The sequence below is a fragment of the Triturus cristatus genome, chromosome 9, assembly GCF_964204655.1.
Source record: "Triturus cristatus chromosome 9, aTriCri1.1, whole genome shotgun sequence".
NCBI lineage: Eukaryota > Metazoa > Chordata > Amphibia > Caudata > Salamandridae > Triturus > Triturus cristatus.
The window spans coordinates 387,111,674-387,130,988 of record NC_140592.1 but is presented as its reverse complement, the minus strand read 5'-3'; positions in this window follow the sequence as shown (position 1 = coordinate 387,130,988).

The following is a 19,315-nucleotide window of genomic DNA, read 5'->3' as shown; positions in this document are numbered from 1 at the left end:
AGGCTCTAAAAAGAAGTTATTCAACATGAGGCACATTCCAAATGACATTTTGAATCAATTTTTCTACAGTCCAAAAAATCAATTTTCTGATGAAAAACGATGACCCGTGACCTGTCGAAATTTCTCCAGATCGTCAGAAATGGAAATTTTTTAAAGTTTAATTTTTTGACTGTAAATGACTATTCCATGTAAATTATCACTTTTGGAACAAAAGTAAGTGTGCTTAGAGTCACTTTAATGCCTGAAATTGGTCGAACTAGAAGCTTCTGAATAGGAGAAAAAGTCTGTAATAATGGCAATTTTGGTCACATTGAGGCTTTAAAAATTAGTTATTCAACATGAGGCACAATCCAAATGATATTTTGAGACAATTTTTCTACAGTCCAAAAAATCAATTTTCTGATGAAAAACGATGACCCGTGACCTGTCGAAATTTCTCCAGATGGTCAGAAATGGAAATTTTCAAATGTTTAATTGTTTGACTGAAAATGACTATTCCATGTAAATAATCACTTTTGGAACAAAAATAAGTGTGTTTAAGTCACTTTAATGCCTGAAATTGGTCGAAATAGAAGCTTCTGAATAGGAGAAAAAGTCTGTAATAATGGCAATTTTGGTCACATTGAGGCTTTAAAAAGAAGTTATTCAACATGAGGCACATTCCAAATGACATTTTGAATCAATTTTTCTACAGTCCAAAAAATCAATTTTCTGATGAAAAACGACGACCCGTGACCTGTCGAAATTTCTCCAGATGGTCAGAAATGGAAATTTTTTCAATGTTTAAGTTTTTTGACTGAAAATGACTATTCCATGTAAATAATCACTTTTGGAACAAAAATACGTGTTTAAGTCACTTTAATGACTGAAATTGGTCGAAATAGAAGCTTCTGAATAGGAGAAAAAGTCTGTAATAATGGCAATTTTGGTCACATTGAGGCTTTAAAAAGTAGTTATTCAACATGAGGCACATTCCAAATGACATTTTGAATCAATTTTTCTACAGTCCAAAAAATCAATTTTCTGATGAAAAACGATGACCCGTGACCTGTCGAAATTTCTCCAGATTGTCAGAAATGGAAATTTTTTAATGTTTAATTTTTTGACTGCAAATGACTATTCCGTGTAAATTATCAATTTTGGAACAAAAAAAAGTGTGTTTAGAGTCACTTTAATGCCTGAAATTGGTCGAAATAGAAGCTTCTGAATAGGAGAAAAGGTCTATAATAATGGCAATTTTGGTCACATTGAGGCTTTAAAAAGTAGTTATTCAACATGAGGCACATTCCAAATGACATTTTGAATCAATTTTTATACAGTCCAAAAAATCCATTTTCTGATGAAAAACGATGACCCGTGACCTGTCGAAATTTCTCCAGATGGTCAGAAATGTAAATTTTTTAATGTTTAATTTTTAGACTGCAAATAACTATTCCATGTAAATTATCACTTTTGGAACAAAAATAAGTGTGCTTAGAGTCACTTTAATGCCTGAAATTGGTCGAAATAGAAGCTTCTGAATAGGAGAAAAAGTCTATAATAATGGCAATTTTGGTCACATTGAGGCTCTAAAAAGAAGTTATTCAACATGAGGCACATTCCAAATGACATTTTGAATCAATTTTTCTACAGTCCAAAAAATCAATTTTCTGATGAAAAACGATGACCCGTGACCTGTCGAAATTTCTCCAGATGGTCAGAAATGTAAATTTTTTAATGTTTAATTTTTTGACTGCAAATAACTATTCCATGTAAATTATCACTTTTGGAACAAAAATAAGTGTGCTTAGAGTCACTTTAATGCCTGAAATTGGTCGAAATAGAAGCTTCTGAATAGGAGAAAAAGTCTATAATAATGGCAATTTTGGTCACATAGAGGCTTTAAAAGAAGTTATTCAACATGAGGCACATTCCAAATGACATTTTGAATCAATTTTTCTACAGTCCAAAAAATCAATTTTCTGATGAAAAACGATGACCCGTGACCTGTCGAAATTTCTCCAGATCGTCAGAAATGGAAATTTTTTAATGTTTAATTTTTTGACTGTAAATGACTATTCCATGTAAATTATCACTTTTGGAACAAAAGTAAGTGTGCTTAGAGTCACTTTAATGCCTGAAATTGGTCGAAATAGAAGCTTCTGAATAGGAGAAAAAGTCTGTAATAATGGCAATTTTGGTCACATTGAGGCTTTAAAAATTAGTTATTCAACATGAGGCACAATCCAAATGATATTTTGAGTCAATTTTTCTACAGTCCAAAAAATCAATTTTCTGATGAAAAACGATGACCCGTGACCTGTCGAAATTTCTCCAGATGGTCAGAAATGGACATTTTTTAATGTTTAATTTTTTGACTGCAAATGACTATTCCGTGTAAATTATCACTTTTGGAACAAAAATAAGTGTGCTTAGAGTCACTTTAATGCCTGAATATAGTCGAAATAGAAGCTTCTGAATAGGAGAAAAGGTCTATAATAATGGCAATTTTGGTCACATTGAGGCTTTAAAAAGAAGTTATTCAACATGAGGCACATTCCATATGACATTTTGAATCAATTTTTCTACAGTCCAAAAAGTCAATTTTCTGATGAAAAAAGATGACCGTGACCTGTCGAAATTTCTCCAGATGGTCAGAAATGGAAATTTTTCAATGTTTAATTTTTTGACTGAAAATGACTATTCCATGTAAATAATCACTTTTGGAACAAAAATAAGTGTGTTTAAGTCACTTTAATGCCTGAAATTGGTCAAAATAGAAGCTTCTGAATAGGAGAAAAAGTCTGTAATAATGGCAATTTTGGTCACATTGAGGCTTTAAAAAGTAGTTATTCAACATGAGGCACATTCCAAATGACATTTTGAGTAAATTTTTCTACAGTCCAAAAAATCCATTTTCTGATGAAAAACGACGACCCGTGACCTGTCGAAATTTCTCCAGATGGTCAGAAATGGAAATTTTTCAATGTTTAATTTTTTGACTGAAAATGACTATTCCATGTAAATAATCACTTTTGGAACAAAAATAAGTGTGTTTAAGTCACTTTAATGCCTGAAATTGGTCAATATAGAAGCTTCTGAATAGGAGAAAAAGTCTATAATAATGGCAATTTTGGTCACATTGAGGCTTTAAAAAGAAGTTATTCAACATGAGGCACATTCCAAATGACATTTTGAATCAATTTTTCTACAGTCCAAAAAATCAATTTTCTGATGAAAACGATGACCCGTGACCTGTCGAAATTTCTCCAGATCGTCAGAAATGGAAATTTTTTAATGTTTAATTTTTTGACTGTAAATGACTATTCCATGTAAATTATCACTTTTGGAACAAAAGTAAGTGTGCTTAGAGTCACTTTAATGCCTGAAATTGGTCGAAATAGAAGCTTCTGAATAGGAGAAAAAGTCTGTAATAATGGCAATTTTGGTCACATTGAGGCTTTAAAAAGTAGTTATTCAACATGAGGCACGTTCCAAATGACATTTTGAATCAATTTTTATACAGTCCAAAAAATCCATTTTCTGATGAAAAACGATGACCCGTGACCTGTCGAAATTTCTCCAGATGGTCAGAAGTGTAAATTTTTTAATGTTTAATTTTTTGACTGCAAATAACTATTCCATGTAAATTATCACTTTTGGACCAAAAATAAGTGTGCTTAGAGTCACTTTAATGCCTGAAATTGGTCGAAATAGAAGCTTCTGAATAGGAGAAAAAGTCTATAATAATGGCAATTTTGGTCACATTGAGGCTTTAAAAAGAAGTTATTCAACATGAGGCACATTCCAAATGACATTTTGAATCAATTTTTCTACAGTCCAAAAAATCAATTTTCTGATGAAAAACGATGACCCGTGACCTTTCGAAATTTCTCCAGATCGTCAGAAATGGAAATTTTTTAATGTTTAATTTTTTGACTGTAAATGACTATTCCATGTAAATTATCACTTTTGGAACAAAAGTAAGTGTGCTTAGAGTCACTTTAATGCCTGAAATTGGTCGAAATAGAAGCTTCTGAATAGGTGAAAAAGTCTGTAATAATGGCAATTTTGGTCACATTGAGGCTTTAAAAATTAGTTATTCAACATGAGGCACAATCCAAATGATATTTTGAGTCAATTTTTCTACAGTCCAAAAAATCAATTTTCTGATGAAAAACGATGACCCGTGACCTGTCGAAATTTCTCCAGATGGTCAGAAATGGAAATTTTTAAATGTTTAATTTTTGACTGAAAATGACTATTCCATGTAAATAATCACTTTTGGAACAAAAATAAGTGTGTTTAAGTCACTTTAATGACTGAAATTGGTCGAACTAGAAGCTTCTGAATAGGAGAAAAAGTCTGTAATAATGGCAATTTTGGTCACATTAAGGCTTTAAAAAGTAGTTATTCAACATGAGGCACATTCCAAATGACATTTTGAATCAATTTTTCTACAGTCCAAAAAATCAATTTTCTGATGAAAAACGATGACCCGTGACCTGTCGAAATTTCTCCAGATTGTCAGAAATGGAAATTTTTTAATGTTTAATTTTTTGACTGCAAATGACTATTCCGTGTAAATTATCAATTTTGGAACAAAAAAAAGTGTGTTTAGAGTCACTTTAATGCCTGAAATTGGTCGAAATAGAAGCTTCTGAATAGGAGAAAAGGTCTATAATAATGGCAATTTTGGTCACATTGAGGCTTTAAAAAGAAGTTATTCAACATGAGGCACATTCCATATGACATTTTGAATCAATTTTTCTACAGTCCAAAAAGTCAATTTTCTGATGAAAAAAGATGACCGTGACCTGTCGAAATTTCTCCAGATGGTCAGAAATGGAAATTTTTCAATGTTTAATTTTTTGACTGAAAATGACTATTCCATGTACATAATCACTTTTGGAACAAAAATAAGTGTGTTTAAGTCACTTTAATGCCTGAAATTGGTCAAAATAGAAGCTTCTGAATAGGAGAAAAAGTCTGTAATAATGGCAATTTTGGTCACATTGAGGCTTTAAAAAGAAGTTATTCAACATGAGGCACATTCCAAATGACATTTTGAATCAATTTTTCTACAGTCCAAAAAATCAATTTTCTGATGAAAAACGATGACCCGTGACCTTTCGAAATTTCTCCAGATCGTCAGAAATGGAAATTTTTTAATGTTTAATTTTTTGACTGTAAATGACTATTCCATGTAAATTATCACTTTTGGAACAAAAGTAAGTGTGCTTAGAGTCACTTTAATGCCTGAAATTGGTCGAAATAGAAGCTTCTGAATAGGAGAAAAAGTCTCTAATAATGGCAATTTTGGTCGCATTGAGGCTTTAAAAATTAGTTATTCAACATGAGGCACAATCCAAATGATATTTTGAGTCAATTTTTCTACAGTCCAAAAAATCAATTTTCTGATGAAAAACGATGACCCGTGACCTGTCGAAATTTCTCCAGATGGTCAGAAATGGAAATTTTTAAATGTTTAATTTTTTGACTGAAAATGACTATTCCATGTAAATAATCACTTTTGGAACAAAAATAAGTGTGTTTAAGTCACTTTAATGACTGAAATTGGTCGAAATAGAAGCTTCTGAATAGGAGAAAAAGTCTGTAATAATGGCAATTTTGGTCACATTGAGGCTTTAAAAAGTAGTTATTCAACATGAGGCACATTCCAAATGACATTTTGAATCAATTTTTCTACAGTCAAAAAATCAATTTTCTGATGAAAAACGATGACCCGTGACCTGTCGAAATTTCTCCAGATTGTCAGAAATGGAAATTTTTTAATGTTTAATTTTTTGACTGCAAATGACTATTCCGTGTAAATTATCAATTTTGGATCAAAAAATAGTGTGTTTAGAGTCACTTTAATGCCTGAAATTGGTCGAAATAGAAGCTTCTGAATAGGAGAAAAGGTCTATAATAATGGCAATTTTGGTCACATTGAGGCTTTAAAAAGAAGTTATTCAACATGAGGCACATTCCATATGACATTTTGAATCAATTTTTCTACAGTCCAAAAAGTCAATTTTCTGATGAAAAAAGATGACCGTGACCTGTCGAAATTTCTCCAGATGGTCAGAAATGGAAATTTTTCAATGTTTAATTTTTTGACTGAAAATGACTATTCCATGTACATAATCACTTTTGGAACAAAAATAAGTGTGTTTAAGTCACTTTAATGCCTGAAATTGGTCGAAATAGAAGCTTCTGAATAGGAGAAAAAGTCTGTAATAATGGCAATTTTGGTCACATTGAGGCTTTAAAAAGAAGTTATTCAACATGAGGCACATTCCAAATGACATTTTGAATACATTTTTCTACAGTCCAAAAAATCCATTTTCTGATGAAAAACGATGACCCGTGACCTGTTGAAATTTCTCCAGATGGTCAGAAATGTAAATTTTTTAATGTTTAATTTTTTGACTGCAAATAACTATTCCATGTAAATTATCACTTTTGGAACAAAAATAAGTGTGCTTAGAGTCACTTTAATGCCTGAAAGTGGTCGAAATAGAAGCTTCTGAATAGGAGAAAAAGTTTATAATAATGGCAATTTTGGTCACATTGAGGCTTTAAAAAGAAGTTATTCAACATGAGGCACTTTCCAAATGACATTTTGAATCAATTTTTCTACAGTCCAAAAAATCAATTTTCTGATGAAAAACGATGACCCGTGACCTGTCGAAATTTCTCCAGATCGTCAGAAATGGAAATTTTTTAATGTTTAATTTTTTGACTGTAAATGACTATTCCATGTAAATTATCACTTTTGGAACAAAAGTAAGTGTGCTTAGAGTCACTTTAATGCCTGAAATTGGTCGAAATAGAAGCTTCTGAATAGGAGAAAAAGTCTGTAATAATGGCAATTTTGGTCACATTGAGGCTTTAAAAATTAGTTATTCAACATGAGGCACAATCCAAATGATATTTTGAGTCAATTTTTCTACAGTCCAAAAAATCAATTTTCTGATGAAAAACGATGACCCGTGACCTGTCGAAATTTCTCCAGATGGTCAGAAATGGAAATTTTTAAATGTTTAATTTTTTGACTGAAAATGACTATTCCATGTAAATAATCACTTTTGGAACAAAAATAAGTGTGTTTAAGTCACTTTAATGACTGAAATTGGTCAAAATAGAAGCTTCTGAATAGGAGAAAAAGTCTGTAATAATGGCAATTTTGGTCACATTGAGGCTTTAAAAAGTAGTTATTCAACATGAGGCACATTCCAAATGACATTTTGAATCAATTTTTATACAGTCCAAAAAATCCATTTTCTGATGAAAAACGATGACCCGTGACCTGTCGAAATTTCTCCAGATGGTCAGAAATGTAAATTTTTTAATGTTTAATTTTTTGACTGCAAATAACTATTCCATGTAAATTATCACTTTTGGAACAAAAATAAGTGTGCTTAGAGTCACTTTAATGCCTGAAATTGGTCGAAATAGAAGCTTCTGAATAGGAGAAAAAGTCTATAATAATGGCAATTTTGGTCACATTGAGGCTCTAAAAAGAAGTTATTCAACATGAGGCACATTCCAAATGACATTTTGAATCAATTTTTCTACAGTCCAAAAAATCAATTTTCTGATGAAAAACGATGACCCGTGACCTGTCGAAATTTCTCCAGATCGTCAGAAATGGAAATTTTTTAAAGTTTAATTTTTTGACTGTAAATGACTATTCCATGTAAATTATCACTTTTGGAACAAAAGTAAGTGTGCTTAGAGTCACTTTAATGCCTGAAATTGGTCGAACTAGAAGCTTCTGAATAGGAGAAAAAGTCTGTAATAATGGCAATTTTGGTCACATTGAGGCTTTAAAAATTAGTTATTCAACATGAGGCACAATCCAAATGATATTTTGAGACAATTTTTCTACAGTCCAAAAAATCAATTTTCTGATGAAAAACGATGACCCGTGACCTGTCGAAATTTCTCCAGATGGTCAGAAATGGAAATTTTCAAATGTTTAATTGTTTGACTGAAAATGACTATTCCATGTAAATAATCACTTTTGGAACAAAAATAAGTGTGTTTAAGTCACTTTAATGCCTGAAATTGGTCGAAATAGAAGCTTCTGAATAGGAGAAAAAGTCTGTAATAATGGCAATTTTGGTCACATTGAGGCTTTAAAAAGAAGTTATTCAACATGAGGCACATTCCAAATGACATTTTGAATCAATTTTTCTACAGTCCAAAAAATCAATTTTCTGATGAAAAACGACGACCCGTGACCTGTCGAAATTTCTCCAGATGGTCAGAAATGGAAATTTTTTCAATGTTTAAGTTTTTTGACTGAAAATGACTATTCCATGTAAATAATCACTTTTGGAACAAAAATACGTGTTTAAGTCACTTTAATGACTGAAATTGGTCGAAATAGAAGCTTCTGAATAGGAGAAAAAGTCTGTAATAATGGCAATTTTGGTCACATTGAGGCTTTAAAAAGTAGTTATTCAACATGAGGCACATTCCAAATGACATTTTGAATCAATTTTTCTACAGTCCAAAAAATCAATTTTCTGATGAAAAACGATGACCCGTGACCTGTCGAAATTTCTCCAGATTGTCAGAAATGGAAATTTTTTAATGTTTAATTTTTTGACTGCAAATGACTATTCCGTGTAAATTATCAATTTTGGAACAAAAAAAAGTGTGTTTAGAGTCACTTTAATGCCTGAAATTGGTCGAAATAGAAGCTTCTGAATAGGAGAAAAGGTCTATAATAATGGCAATTTTGGTCACATTGAGGCTTTAAAAAGTAGTTATTCAACATGAGGCACATTCCAAATGACATTTTGAATCAATTTTTATACAGTCCAAAAAATCCATTTTCTGATGAAAAACGATGACCCGTGACCTGTCGAAATTTCTCCAGATGGTCAGAAATGTAAATTTTTTAATGTTTAATTTTTAGACTGCAAATAACTATTCCATGTAAATTATCACTTTTGGAACAAAAATAAGTGTGCTTAGAGTCACTTTAATGCCTGAAATTGGTCGAAATAGAAGCTTCTGAATAGGAGAAAAAGTCTATAATAATGGCAATTTTGGTCACATTGAGGCTCTAAAAAGAAGTTATTCAACATGAGGCACATTCCAAATGACATTTTGAATCAATTTTTCTACAGTCCAAAAAATCCATTTTCTGATGAAAAACGATGACCCGTGACCTGTCGAAATTTCTCCAGATGGTCAGAAATGTAAATTTTTTAATGTTTAATTTTTTGACTGCAAATAACTATTCCATGTAAATTATCACTTTTGGAACAAAAATAAGTGTGCTTAGAGTCACTTTAATGCCTGAAATTGGTCGAAATAGAAGCTTCTGAATAGGAGAAAAAGTCTATAATAATGGCAATTTTGGTCACATAGAGGCTTTAAAAGAAGTTATTCAACATGAGGCACATTCCAAATGACATTTTGAATCAATTTTTCTACAGTCCAAAAAATCAATTTTCTGATGAAAAACGATGACCCGTGACCTGTCGAAATTTCTCCAGATCGTCAGAAATGGAAATTTTTTAATGTTTAATTTTTTGACTGTAAATGACTATTCCATGTAAATTATCACTTTTGGAACAAAAGTAAGTGTGCTTAGAGTCACTTTAATGCCTGAAATTGGTCGAAATAGAAGCTTCTGAATAGGAGAAAAAGTCTGTAATAATGGCAATTTTGGTCACATTGAGGCTTTAAAAATTAGTTATTCAACATGAGGCACAATCCAAATGATATTTTGAGTCAATTTTTCTACAGTCCAAAAAATCAATTTTCTGATGAAAAACGATGACCCGTGACCTGTCGAAATTTCTCCAGATGGTCAGAAATGGACATTTTTTAATGTTTAATTTTTTGACTGCAAATGACTATTCCGTGTAAATTATCACTTTTGGAACAAAAATAAGTGTGCTTAGAGTCACTTTAATGCCTGAATATGGTCGAAATAGAAGCTTCTGAATAGGAGAAAAGGTCTATAATAATGGCAATTTTGGTCACATTGAGGCTTTAAAAAGAAGTTATTCAACATGAGGCACATTCCATATGACATTTTGAATCAATTTTTCTACAGTCCAAAAAGTCAATTTTCTGATGAAAAAAGATGACCGTGACCTGTCGAAATTTCTCCAGATGGTCAGAAATGGAAATTTTTCAATGTTTAATTTTTTGACTGAAAATGACTATTCCATGTAAATAATCACTTTTGGAACAAAAATAAGTGTGTTTAAGTCACTTTAATGCCTGAAATTGGTCAAAATAGAAGCTTCTGAATAGGAGAAAAAGTCTGTAATAATGGCAATTTTGGTCACATTGAGGCTTTAAAAAGTAGTTATTCAACATGAGGCACATTCCAAATGACATTTTGAGTAAATTTTTCTACAGTCCAAAAAATCCATTTTCTGATGAAAAACGACGACCCGTGACCTGTCGAAATTTCTCCAGATGGTCAGAAATGGAAATTTTTCAATGTTTAATTTTTTGACTGAAAATGACTATTCCATGTAAATAATCACTTTTGGAACAAAAATAAGTGTGTTTAAGTCACTTTAATGCCTGAAATTGGTCAATATAGAAGCTTCTGAATAGGAGAAAAAGTCTATAATAATGGCAATTTTGGTCACATTGAGGCTTTAAAAAGAAGTTATTCAACATGAGGCACATTCCAAATGACATTTTGAATCAATTTTTCTACAGTCCAAAAAATCAATTTTCTGATGAAAACGATGACCCGTGACCTGTCGAAATTTCTCCAGATCGTCAGAAATGGAAATTTTTTAATGTTTAATTTTTTGACTGTAAATGACTATTCCATGTAAATTATCACTTTTGGAACAAAAGTAAGTGTGCTTAGAGTCACTTTAATGCCTGAAATTGGTCGAAATAGAAGCTTCTGAATAGGAGAAAAAGTCTGTAATAATGGCAATTTTGGTCACATTGAGGCTTTAAAAAGTAGTTATTCAACATGAGGCACGTTCCAAATGACATTTTGAATCAATTTTTATACAGTCCAAAAAATCCATTTTCTGATGAAAAACGATGACCCGTGACCTGTCGAAATTTCTCCAGATGGTCAGAAGTGTAAATTTTTTAATGTTTAATTTTTTGACTGCAAATAACTATTCCATGTAAATTATCACTTTTGGACCAAAAATAAGTGTGCTTAGAGTCACTTTAATGCCTGAAATTGGTCGAAATAGAAGCTTCTGAATAGGAGAAAAAGTCTATAATAATGGCAATTTTGGTCACATTGAGGCTTTAAAAAGAAGTTATTCAACATGAGGCACATTCCAAATGACATTTTGAATCAATTTTTCTACAGTCCAAAAAATCAATTTTCTGATGAAAAACGATGACCCGTGACCTTTCGAAATTTCTCCAGATCGTCAGAAATGGAAATTTTTTAATGTTTAATTTTTTGACTGTAAATGACTATTCCATGTAAATTATCACTTTTGGAACAAAAGTAAGTGTGCTTAGAGTCACTTTAATGCCTGAAATTGGTCGAAATAGAAGCTTCTGAATAGGTGAAAAAGTCTGTAATAATGGCAATTTTGGTCACATTGAGGCTTTAAAAATTAGTTATTCAACATGAGGCACAATCCAAATGATATTTTGAGTCAATTTTTCTACAGTCCAAAAAATCAATTTTCTGATGAAAAACGATGACCCGTGACCTGTCGAAATTTCTCCAGATGGTCAGAAATGGAAATTTTTAAATGTTTAATTTTTGACTGAAAATGACTATTCCATGTAAATAATCACTTTTGGAACAAAAATAAGTGTGTTTAAGTCACTTTAATGACTGAAATTGGTCGAACTAGAAGCTTCTGAATAGGAGAAAAAGTCTGTAATAATGGCAATTTTGGTCACATTAAGGCTTTAAAAAGTAGTTATTCAACATGAGGCACATTCCAAATGACATTTTGAATCAATTTTTCTACAGTCCAAAAAATCAATTTTCTGATGAAAAACGATGACCCGTGACCTGTCGAAATTTCTCCAGATTGTCAGAAATGGAAATTTTTTAATGTTTAATTTTTTGACTGCAAATGACTATTCCGTGTAAATTATCAATTTTGGAACAAAAAAAAGTGTGTTTAGAGTCACTTTAATGCCTGAAATTGGTCGAAATAGAAGCTTCTGAATAGGAGAAAAGGTCTATAATAATGGCAATTTTGGTCACATTGAGGCTTTAAAAAGAAGTTATTCAACATGAGGCACATTCCATATGACATTTTGAATCAATTTTTCTACAGTCCAAAAAGTCAATTTTCTGATGAAAAAAGATGACCGTGACCTGTCGAAATTTCTCCAGATGGTCAGAAATGGAAATTTTTCAATGTTTAATTTTTTGACTGAAAATGACTATTCCATGTACATAATCACTTTTGGAACAAAAATAAGTGTGTTTAAGTCACTTTAATGCCTGAAATTGGTCAAAATAGAAGCTTCTGAATAGGAGAAAAAGTCTGTAATAATGGCAATTTTGGTCACATTGAGGCTTTAAAAAGAAGTTATTCAACATGAGGCACATTCCAAATGACATTTTGAATCAATTTTTCTACAGTCCAAAAAATCAATTTTCTGATGAAAAACGATGACCCGTGACCTTTCGAAATTTCTCCAGATCGTCAGAAATGGAAATTTTTTAATGTTTAATTTTTTGACTGTAAATGACTATTCCATGTAAATTATCACTTTTGGAACAAAAGTAAGTGTGCTTAGAGTCACTTTAATGCCTGAAATTGGTCGAAATAGAAGCTTCTGAATAGGAGAAAAAGTCTGTAATAATGGCAATTTTGGTCGCATTGAGGCTTTAAAAATTAGTTATTCAACATGAGGCACAATCCAAATGATATTTTGAGTCAATTTTTCTACAGTCCAAAAAATCAATTTTCTGATGAAAAACGATGACCCGTGACCTGTCGACATTTCTCCAGATTGTCAGAAATGGAAATTTTTTAATGTTTAATTTTTTGACTGCAAATGACTATTCCGTGTAAATTATCAATTTTGGAACAAAAAAAAGTGTGTTTAGAGTCACTTTAATGCCTGAAATTGGTCGAAATAGAAGCTTCTGAATAGGAGAAAAAGTCTATAATAATGGCAATTTTGGTCACATTGAGGCTTTAAAAAGAAGTTATTCAACATGAGGCACATTCCAAATGACATTTTGAATAAATTTTTCTACAGTCCAAAAAATCCATTTTCTGATGAAAAACGATGACCCGTGACCTGTCGACATTTCTCCAGATGGTCAGAAATGTAAATTTTTTAATTTTTAATTTTTTGACTGCAAATAACTATTCCATGTAAATTATCACTTTTGGAACAAAAATAAGTGTGCTTAGAGTCACTTTAATGCCTGAAATTGGTCGAAATAGAAGCTTCTGAATAGGAGAAAAAGTCTATAATAATGGCAATTTTGGTCACATTGAGGCTTTAAAAAGAAGTTATTCAACATGAGGCACATTCCAAATGACATTTTGAATCAATTTTTCTACAGTCCAAAAAATCAATTTTCTGATGAAAAACGATGACCCGTGACCTGTCGAAATTTCTCCAGATCGTCAGAAATGGAAATTTTTTAATGTTTAATTTTTTGACTGTAAATGACTATTCCATGTAAATTATCACTTTTGGAACAAATGTAAGTGTGCTTAGAGTCACTTTAATGCCTGAAATTGATCGAAATAGAAGCTTCTGAATAGGATAAAAAGTCTATAATAATGGCAATTTTGGTCATATTGAGGCTTTAAAAAGAAGTTATTCAACATAAGGCACATTCCAAATGACATTTTGAATCAATTTTTCTACAGTCAAAAAAATCAATTTTCTGATGAAAAACGATGACCCGTGACCTGTCGAAATTTCTCCAGATGGTCAGAAATGGAAATTTTTCAATGTTTAAGTTTTTGGACTGAAAATGACTATTCCATGAAAATAATCACTTTTGGAACAAAAATAGGTGTGTTTAAGTCACTTTAATGCCTGAAATTGGTCGAAATAGAAGCTTCTGAATAGGAGAAAAAGTCTATAATAATGGCAATTTTGGTCACATTGAGGCTTTAAAAAGAAGTTATTCAACATGAGGCACATTCCAAATGACATTTTGAATCAATTTTTCTACAGTCCAAAAAATCAATTTTCTGATGAAAAACGATGACCCGTGACCTGTCGAAATTTCTCCAGATGGTCAGAAATGGAAATTTTTTAATGTTTAATTTTTTGACTGCAAATGACTATTCCGTGTACATTATCACTTTTGGAACAAAAATAAGTGTGTTTAGAGTCACTTTAATGCCTGAAATTGGTCGAAATAGAAGCTTCTGAATAGGAGAAAAAGTCTATAATAATGGCAATTTTGGTCACATTGAGGCTTTAAAAAGAAGTTATTCAACATGAGGCACATTCCAAATGACATTTTGAATAAATTTTTCTACAGTCCAAAAAATCAATTTTCTGATGAAAAACGATGACCGTGACCTGTCGAAATTTCTCCAGATGGTCAGAAATTGAAATTTTTCAATGTTTAACTTTTTGACTGAAAATGACTATTCCATGTAAATAATCACTTTTGGAACAAAAATAAGTGTGTTTAAGTCACTTTAATGCCTGAAATTGGTTGAAATAGAAGCTTCTGAATAGGATAAAAAGTCTGTAATAATGGCAATTTTGGTCACATCGAGGCTTTAAAAAGTAGTTATTCAACATGAGGCACATTCCAAATGACATTTTGAATCAATTTTTCTACAGTCCAAAAAAATCAATTTTCTGATGAAAAACGATGACCCGTGACCTGTCGAAATTTCTCCAGATTGTCAGAAATGGAAATTTTTTAATGTTTAATTTTTTGACTGCAAATGACTATTCCGTGTAAATTATCAATTTTGGAACAAAAAAAAGTGTGTTTAGAGTCACTTTAATGCCTGAAATTGGTCGAAATAGAAGCTTCTGAATAGGAGAAAAAGTCTATAAAAATGGCAATTTTGGTCACATTGAGGCTTTAAAAAGAAGTTATTCAACATGAGGCACATTCCAAATGACATTTTGAATACATTTTTCTACAGTCCAAAAAATCCATTTTCTGATGAAAAACGATGACCCGTGACCTGTCGACATTTCTCCAGATGGTCAGAAATGTAAATTTTTTAATTTTTAATTTTTTGACTGCAAATAACTATTCCATGTAAATTATCACTTTTGGAACAAAAATAAGTGTGCTTAGAGTCACTTTAATGCCTGAAATTGGTCGAAATAGAAGCTTCTGAATAGGAGAAAAAGTCTATAATAATGGCAATTTTGGTCACATTGAGGCTTTAAAAAGAAGTTATTCAACATGAGGCACATTCCAAATGACATTTTGAATCAATTTTTCTACAGTCCAAAAAATCAATTTTCTGATGAAAAACGATGACCCGTGACCTGTCGAAATTTCTCCAGATCGTCAGAAATGGAAATTTTTTAATGTTTAATTTTTTGACTGTAAATGACTATTCCATGTAAATTATCACTTTTGGAACAAATGTAAGTGTGCTTAGAGTCACTTTAATGCCTGAAATTGATCGAAATAGAAGCTTCTGAATAGGATAAAAAGTCTATAATAATGGCAATTTTGGTCATATTGAGGCTTTAAAAAGAAGTTATTCAACATAAGGCACATTCCAAATGACATTTTGAATCAATTTTTCTACAGTCAAAAAAATCAATTTTCTGATGAAAAACGATGACCCGTGACCTGTCGAAATTTCTCCAGATGGTCAGAAATGGAAATTTTTCAATGTTTAAGTTTTTGGACTGAAAATGACTATTCCATGAAAATAATCACTTTTGGAACAAAAATAGGTGTGTTTAAGTCACTTTAATGCCTGAAATTGGTCGAAATAGAAGCTTCTGAATAGGAGAAAAAGTCTATAATAATGGCAATTTTGGTCACATTGAGGCTTTAAAAAGAAGTTATTCAACATGAGGCACATTCCAAATGACATTTTGAATCAATTTTTCTACAGTCCAAAAAATCAATTTTCTGATGAAAAACGATGACCCGTGACCTGTCGAAATTTCTCCAGATGGTCAGAAATGGAAATTTTTTAATGTTTAATTTTTTGACTGCAAATGACTATTCCGTGTACATTATCACTTTTGGAACAAAAATAAGTGTGTTTAGAGTCACTTTAATGCCTGAAATTGGTCGAAATAGAAGCTTCTGAATAGGAGAAAAAGTCTATAATAATGGCAATTTTGGTCACATTGAGGCTTTAAAAAGAAGTTATTCAACATGAGGCACATTCCAAATGACATTTTGAATAAATTTTTCTACAGTCCAAAAAATCAATTTTCTGATGAAAAACGATGACCGTGACCTGTCGAAATTTCTCCAGATGGTCAGAAATTGAAATTTTTCAATGTTTAACTTTTTGACTGTAAATGACTATTCCATGTAAATTATCACTTTTGGAACAAAAGTAAGTGTGCTTAGAGTCACTTTAATGCCTGAAATTGGTCGAAATAGAAGCTTCTGAATAGGAGAAAAAGTCTCTAATAATGGCAATTTTGGTCGCATTGAGGCTTTAAAAATTAGTTATTCAACATGAGGCACAATCCAAATGATATTTTGAGTCAATTTTTCTACAGTCCAAAAAATCAATTTTCTGATGAAAAACGATGACCCGTGACCTGTCGAAATTTCTCCAGATGGTCAGAAATGGAAATTTTTAAATGTTTAATTTTTTGACTGAAAATGACTATTCCATGTAAATAATCACTTTTGGAACAAAAATAAGTGTGTTTAAGTCACTTTAATGACTGAAATTGGTCGAAATAGAAGCTTCTGAATAGGAGAAAAAGTCTGTAATAATGGCAATTTTGGTCACATTGAGGCTTTAAAAAGTAGTTATTCAACATGAGGCACATTCCAAATGACATTTTGAATCAATTTTTCTACAGTCAAAAAATCAATTTTCTGATGAAAAACGATGACCCGTGACCTGTCGAAATTTCTCCAGATTGTCAGAAATGGAAATTTTTTAATGTTTAATTTTTTGACTGCAAATGACTATTCCGTGTAAATTATCAATTTTGGATCAAAAAATAGTGTGTTTAGAGTCACTTTAATGCCTGAAATTGGTCGAAATAGAAGCTTCTGAATAGGAGAAAAGGTCTATAATAATGGCAATTTTGGTCACATTGAGGCTTTAAAAAGAAGTTATTCAACATGAGGCACATTCCATATGACATTTTGAATCAATTTTTCTACAGTCCAAAAAGTCAATTTTCTGATGAAAAAAGATGACCGTGACCTGTCGAAATTTCTCCAGATGGTCAGAAATGGAAATTTTTCAATGTTTAATTTTTTGACTGAAAATGACTATTCCATGTACATAATCACTTTTGGAACAAAAATAAGTGTGTTTAAGTCACTTTAATGCCTGAAATTGGTCGAAATAGAAGCTTCTGAATAGGAGAAAAAGTCTGTAATAATGGCAATTTTGGTCACATTGAGGCTTTAAAAAGAAGTTATTCAACATGAGGCACATTCCAAATGACATTTTGAATACATTTTTCTACAGTCCAAAAAATCCATTTTCTGATGAAAAACGATGACCCGTGACCTGTTGAAATTTCTCCAGATGGTCAGAAATGTAAATTTTTTAATGTTTAATTTTTTGACTGCAAATAACTATTCCATGTAAATTATCACTTTTGGAACAAAAATAAGTGTGCTTAGAGTCACTTTAATGCCTGAAAGTGGTCGAAATAGAAGCTTCTGAATAGGAGAAAAAGTTTATAATAATGGCAATTTTGGTCACATTGAGGCTTTAAAAAGAAGTTATTCAACATGAGGCACTTTCCAAATGACATTTTGAATCAATTTTTCTACAGTCCAAAAAATCAATTTTCTGATGAAAAACGATGACCCGTGACCTGTCGAAATTTCTCCAGATCGTCAGAAATGGAAATTTTTTAATGTTTAATTTTTTGACTGTAAATGACTATTCCATGTAAATTATCACTTTTGGAACAAAAGTAAGTGTGCTTAGAGTCACTTTAATGCCTGAAATTGGTCGAAATAGAAGCTTCTGAATAGGAGAAAAAGTCTGTAATAATGGCAATTTTGGTCACATTGAGGCTTTAAAAATTAGTTATTCAACATGAGGCACAATCCAAATGATATTTTGAGTCAATTTTTCTACAGTCCAAAAAATCAATTTTCTGATGAAAAACGATGACCCGTGACCTGTCGAAATTTCTCCAGATGGTCAGAAATGGAAATTTTTAAATGTTTAATTTTTTGACTGAAAATGACTATTCCATGTAAATAATCACTTTTGGAACAAAAATAAGTGTGTTTAAGTCACTTTAATGACTGAAATTGGTCAAAATAGAAGCTTCTGAATAGGAGAAAAAGTCTGTAATAATGGCAATTTTGGTCACATTGAGGCTTTAAAAAGTAGTTATTCAACATGAGGCACATTCCAAATGACATTTTGAATCAATTTTTATACAGTCCAAAAAATCCATTTTCTGATGAAAAACGATGACCCGTGACCTGTCGAAATTTCTCCAGATGGTCAGAAATGTAAATTTTTTAATGTTTAATTTTTTGACTGCAAATAACTATTCCATGTAAATTATCACTTTTGGAACAAAAATAAGTGTGCTTAGAGTCACTTTAATGCCTGAAATTGGTCGAAATAGAAGCTTCTGAATAGGAGAAAAAGTCTATAATAATGGCAATTTTGGTCACATTGAGGCTCTAAAAAGAAGTTATTCAACATGAGGCACATTCCAAATGACATTTTGAATCAATTTTTCTACAGTCCAAAAAATCAATTTTCTGATGAAAAACGATGACCCGTGACCTGTCGAAATTTCTCCAGATCGTCAGAAATGGAAATTTTTTAAAGTTTAATTTTTTGACTGTAAATGACTATTCCATGTAAATTATCACTTTTGGAACAAAAGTAAGTGTGCTTAGAGTCACTTTAATGCCTGAAATTGGTCGAACTAGAAGCTTCTGAATAGGAGAAAAAGTCTGTAATAATGGCAATTTTGGTCACATTGAGGCTTTAAAAATTAGTTATTCAACATGAGGCACAATCCAAATGATATTTTGAGACAATTTTTCTACAGTCCAAAAAATCAATTTTCTGATGAAAAACGATGACCCGTGACCTGTCGAAATTTCTCCAGATGGTCAGAAATGGAAATTTTCAAATGTTTAATTGTTTGACTGAAAATGACTATTCCATGTAAATAATCACTTTTGGAACAAAAATAAGTGTGTTTAAGTCACTTTAATGCCTGAAATTGGTCGAAA